Here is a 6,446-nt window from a genome sequence, read left to right as displayed (position 1 = left end):
GCCCTGAGATTTGCTACTTTAAAAAAAGAAACTACTGTTGAAATTTTTGCAAGAATATATTTTTAGAGCACTCAACCAAGAAGAGTGAAATATAATTTTAGATTGGACTGAATTTGTCAATGTGGGTGCACTTATCAGAAGTGCTGCTTCCAGAGTGCTGGCTCAAGGAGTTGGGTGTCTAACTGGGTTGGATAAAGCAAATCAGGCTCCACAACGCGCCTCATTAAAAAAAGTGGAGATGCCAAAAATCCCTTGGCATAGGTACAGGAAGGAAATTAACGACTCCTTGAGATAGGAATGCTGGAATAGATCCTGCTTATATACCCACAACTATTGCCCCAAGAAGGACTGGAATGACTATCCCTTCCCCAAGACCTTAAGACCTGCACTGCTGAAGGAAATTCCAGTATCTTTTTCTTATGCTTCACTATTTTCTGAATGTTGGAAATTGCTAGTGAGAAATGTTGCAATTGAAATGTGTTGCCTAGTTTCATTTGGGAAAGGAGAATCTTGAAATTGCAGAAGTGAGATAGCCTCCATCAACAATCAGAGGCAATTTGTGCATGATTACAATAGGCAGAAAGATCAGCTGCGTAATCAGAATGATTTCACTTTCATAGATCTCTGGCTATGCCTATTTGAGCAAAGAGTTGTCACTAAAGTCTTGATTTGTATGACCAAAATAACCTAGGTAACTTAAATAAGGCCTGATTTGAGCCAAGACAATAGTCATGACTCCTCATCCAATTTCCAGAGCTGAATCCACAGATCCACAGGCATCTTGCTTGAAGGGGAGACTAGGTAACATAATAGCAAAAGTAGATTCTTTGACTATTACCCCTAGGTATTCCTAACGGCCACTTAAAAGTATAACTATGTCCTTGGATGAGAGAAATAATTAAGACTTCTCAGGAACTTTTAGATACTTGCTCTAAGCTGATAGTAATTTCTGGCACAGAGAAATTCACTGAGACCCACCTATCAGAATAAGGACATACCTGGGTCAGGTAAAATAAATGAAGTTTGACACAGTCAGACTCTAAACACATTCATTCTGTCATTTTATTCCAGTTCCTGTGTTGAATAAAATATTCTCAACAACTGGCAAAAAGTCCCAGATATTTTCCCTATGATGGTAGGAAGAACAAAATGGAAGATACTAGAGTTCCCTCTCCCTGTTAAAATAGCAAATCAAAGGCAATGCTATATCCCTGAGGGAATTTCAGATATTAATGCCACCGTTTGTGGCTAACCCAACAGCTGTTTTTACTTGCTCAACACAATGCCTTTTTTATTTTAAAGTTATAAGACAACCATGTGCCTCCAGGAGACTGAACTCCTCTCTAGGACCAGGGGGTGAATTTTAATTAGACTAAACCCAAACCTAAATAATTCCATTCTCCTTGCATTCATTGGTTTAGGAATGGGAATATGATGCCATTCTGGCCAATGAGATGTGAGGGAAAGCCCGCTAGGAGGCTGAAAGTATCCCCACAGTCTTGAAGAATGACAATGGCTGGCATGATCAGACAGTTGGGACAAAATGGTACAGTCTCAGGCCCTAGAACACAGTGACAGAACTAGGAAATGCTCTTTTCTACATTCTAAGTAATCAGAGCATCTCAGCTGCAATGATTTCAGATTGCCTATTAGTTTCTTCTGGATCCCTGGACTTGCTCTGTTTCCTATCCTTTCTGAGACCTGATGATTCAGTATTTTGTGTTTTGATTCTGTGGCTACCCCACAGCCCTCTGATAAATTCCTGTATTTGCTCAGAGTTCATTTCTACTGCTTATAAAGAGCTCTAATAGATGTACCTTCCTATGTATTTTTTTTAAAAACTCACATATTTTCTTTATAATTGTTTTTGTTTTGCACTCACTTTTATATTTATGAATTATTTTTATATGTTTCCTTGGTTTTATTGTGTGTCAGCAGCTTTTTTTCTGCTACAAATTCTCAATTTTTTTATTCTTTAGTTTTGACAAATTTCTCAGTGCAAGAGCGTCCATCATGAGAAATTTTTGAGATAGGACATACAAATGGTCTGACTCTGAGATCTCTTATATCTGAGAATGCCATTTATTTGAGATTATACATAAATGACAGCATTCCCTCCCTCAAGTTTCTATGGATATTGTTTTATTGTTTTGTGGTATTTGGTATGAGCACAGAGGTCTGAAGCTAGTCTGATATGTTTTCCATTGAAAATATCATTTCCCTTGTTTCTATACTTGAAAGTTTCCTCATAGTTTAATTATTTCTGCTCCTTTGTTGGTTTTGCCTTCAGAATTTCTACAAAGTTTTTCTGGATTCTTGCAGTTGCTACTGACAGAAAATCAAATTTATGTGTAGTGGCCTGAATTTCCTTGCAGAAAAGAGTTGACGCTAGCCAGTTTAAGGAGGGAGACACCTACTAAAGTCTATTCCCTTACTAAGGAATGACGAAAAGGCTTGTAGTAGCAGGCTGGACTTCCAGAACAACCCCGGAAGCCACATCTAACATCTACCTCAGTGAAGTTGCTGGTCTGGCTACTATATCCCTGCTAATTTAAATGAAAACTATGCTACCTCTGTCATGGTCATGAAAGCTGCCAGACCAGGAAATTGCTGCCACCCTTGCCGATCACGCAGAGCTAGGGACAGACTAGACATCGGGGCTTCTGTCATAGCTGCTGCAAAAGTACCCAAATGCCTCTGGTGACAGAGTAATGCCAGTATAGCCACTCTATGATACTCATAACCCCCTTTCAAATCTCATTCAGATGTATCTACTTAGTGGATACACATCACATGCAGAAATCCTCAGTGCAAAGGCATCTGAGTAATGTAGACTTTAGTTTTCCAGCTTGTGGTGTCCACAAAGTCATGCTAGTATGGGCTTGGAGTCTTGTTGAGTGAGCCAGTTTTCAATATCTGCCACATTAACTTAAAAAATAAAGGGAATTTTTGTTGGCCGATGTACTTGGGAAGTCCAAGGAGTACAGTTGGCTCTAAACAACTGGAACCAGAAGTTCAAACCATGTTACCAGCATTCTCTCTTTCTCTTCCTATTTTTCAGTTCTGATTTTATTCATTCAACAAACATTTACTGAGTACTATGTGCCAGACATTGTTATTAGTGCTGGGGATGCCATAAAAAACAAAACACATATTGATCTCTGCCTTCTTGCCTTTCTTCTCTAGTAGTTCTGTTCTCTGGCTGATTTTCTGAAAATGGCAGCAAAATTAGCTCCCAGTAGCTTTACGCTTTTGGGTTACTTCAGATATCACAAGGAGAAAGGACTTTTCTCCCACAGAAAGCATATAAATTCTACCCTCCCCAAAGAAGATTCTAATTGGTTTCCTTCTCTCTCTCTCTGCACCTCTCCCACTCACAAGTGCACGCTCTCTCTCCCTCTCAAAAATAAACATTAAAAAAACCCTTATAAAAAATATGTGATACACCTATGACCAATCAGAGTATGGAGGGGCACACATCATATGCCCACCAGATGTTGGTCAGGCTGTTCCGAAACAGAAAGGGCATGCTCCATCCCTAAACTACCCAGCACACTACACACACACACACACACACACACAGAGCACACAACCTTATTTCTGTACATTCATTTTAAAAAGTGTTCCTCCTTATGACAACACAAGTTCCTCTTCCACAAAAGAATACACACTCTCTTCCTCCCCAAAAGAAGAAATTTCAAAATTCACCCAGTTACCATATAATGTTCTAAAGTCCAGGATTTCAGGCCCAGATGACTCATCATTTAGCAACTTATGGATAAATGAGAAGTATAACTACCCCCGACATATTCAGTATTTCAATTCATGAGGTACAACAGAAAGCTACAACAAAAACCCTTATTTGAAAATGGGAAACCAGCTTCTGGCCACCACTCTATGGCATATACCTATACTTCTGGCCGAAAGACCAAAGCCCCTGTTCTGGCAGCAGACTAGTTTAAAAAAAAATTTTTTTAACGTTTATTCACTTTTTTTGAGAGACAGGGCGTGAGTGGGGGAGGCGCAGAGAGAGAGGGACACACAGAATTGGAAGCAGGCTCCAGGCTCTGAGCTGTCAGCACAGAGCTGGATGTGGGGCTCAAACTCACAGACCGTGAGATCATGACCTGAGCCAAAGTCGGATGCCTAACCAACTGAGCCACCTAGGCGCCCCTGGCAGCAGACTAGTTTTGCATCATCAACCCAATGGACTAGTAACCAAAACCAGAGATTGGGCAGGATTGTGATTCTTGAATCTAAACCCCTAGCCCAGTGGCTTTTTCTCTTTGCCACAGACTGTGAATGTCTGCCATCCCCCTATCCTTGTTTTAACTGTACTCCTCCTGGCCTCTGTCCCTCATTGTGACCCAGCACTCCAAAACCCATAATCTTTCTCTGGATTACATCCAGTGGTTGTATCTTAGCAGTGGAATTACTCTTGCTTTTGTGGGGCAGAGAAGTAACAGCAGGAAGCGTCTGGGTAAGGCCCAGGGGCCAGCCTTCTACCCTTGCCAGTCTTCTCGTCCACCACACTCCTCACCTTCCTGTTTTTACTCCCACTATCTTTGGCTTCAGCCTCAAGTCAAGAATACTGTTGTTAGACTCCTTCAAATGTATATGAGTTGCTGACTCTTAAGGATCCGAGATTGCTGGTTACAGGCAAGAAAGAGACTCTCAGCAAAGTCATATGGATGGTATTGCTTTTCTGCTTGCTGTTGAGACCAGAGTGAGATTTTTCAAAAGAACTTCACTGAGATAAAATTTCCATGCATGTAATTCACCCATTTCAAGTGTACACATTAACAGCTTTTAGTGTATTGACAGAGTTGTACATCCATTACCATAATCAATTTTAGAACGCTTTCTTCTTTTTAATGTTTATTTACTTATTTTGAGAGAGAAAGTGTGTGCTCATGAGCGCATGAGCAGGGGAGGGGGAGAGAGAGAGAGAGAGAGAGAGAGAGAGAGAGAGAATCCCAAGCAAACTTCTCACCGTTGGCACAGAGACTAACCTGGGGCTCAATCTCATGAAACTTGAAGTTAGCCTTAGCTGAAATCAGGAGTCAGAAGCTCAACCAACTGAACTATCCAGGCATCCAATTTTAGAACACTTTCTTTACCCCAGAGAGAAACCCCACTTCCTCACTTATTTTTTATTTAATAGTTTATTTATTTTTCAATTTACACCCAAGTTAGTTAGCATGTAGTGCAACAAGGATTTCAGGAGTAGATTCCTTAGTGCCCCTTACCCATTTAGCCCATCCCCCCTCCCACAACCCCTCCAGCAACCCTCTGTTTGTACTTCATATTTGAGCCTCTTATGTTTTGTCCACCTCCCCATCTTTATATTATTTTTGCTCCCCTTTCCTATGTTCATCTGTTTTGTATCTTAAAGTCTTCATATGAGTGAAGTCATGTATTTGTCTTTCTCTGACTAATTTCGCTTAGCATAATACCCTCTAGTTCCACCCACATAGTTGCAAATGGCACGATTTCATGCTTTTTGATTGCCGAGTGATACTCCATTGTATATATATACACCACATCTTTTTTATCCGTTCATCCATCGATAGACATTTGGGCTCTTTTTTTTTAATGTTTATTTATTTTTGAGAGAGAGACAGAGACAGAGCACAAGGGGGGAGAGGCAGAGAGACCCAGAATCTGAAGCAGGTTCCAGGGTCTGAGCTGTCAGCACAGAGCCTGACATGGGGCTAGAACTCACGAACCTCAAGATCATGACCTGAGCTAAAGTCAGACGATTAACTGACTGAGCCACCCAGGTGCCCCTTTGAATATGCCCCTTTGAAACAGCACACCGTGCTGTTTCGAGAGGACACATGCACCCCCATGTTTATAGCAGCACTATCAACAATAGCCAAAGGATGGAAAGAGCCCAAATGTCCTCTTTCTCTGCATCCTCGCCAACATCTGTTGTTGTTGCCTGAGTTGTTAATGTTAGCCATTCTGAAAGGTGTAAGGTGGTATCTCATTGTGGTTTTGATTTGTATTTCCCTGATGATGAGTGATGTTGAGCATTTTTTCATGTATCGGTTTGCCACCTGGTTGTCTTCTTTGGAGAAGTGTCTGTTCATGTCTTTTGTCCATTTCTTCACTGGATTATTTGTTTTTCAGGTGCTGAGTTTGTTAAATTCTTTATAGATTTTGGATACTAACCCTTTATCTGATAAGTCATTTGCAAATACCTTCTCCCATTCTGTCGGTTGCCTTTTAGTCTTGCTGATTGTTTCCTTCGCTGTGAAGAGGCTTTTTATTTCAATGAGGTCCCAATAGTTCATTTTTGCTTTTGTTTCCCTTGCCTCCAGAGAAGTGTTGAGTAAGAAGTTGCTGCAGCTGAGGTCAAAGAGGTTTTAGCCTGCTTTCTCCTAGGGGATTTTGATGGCTTCCTGTCTTACGTTGAGGTCTTTCATCCATTTTGAGTTTAT

The sequence above is a fragment of the Panthera uncia genome, chromosome F2 (assembly GCF_023721935.1).
Source record: "Panthera uncia isolate 11264 chromosome F2, Puncia_PCG_1.0, whole genome shotgun sequence".
Taxonomy (NCBI): Eukaryota; Metazoa; Chordata; class Mammalia; order Carnivora; family Felidae; genus Panthera; species Panthera uncia.
This window is presented reverse-complemented; position numbering follows the sequence as displayed.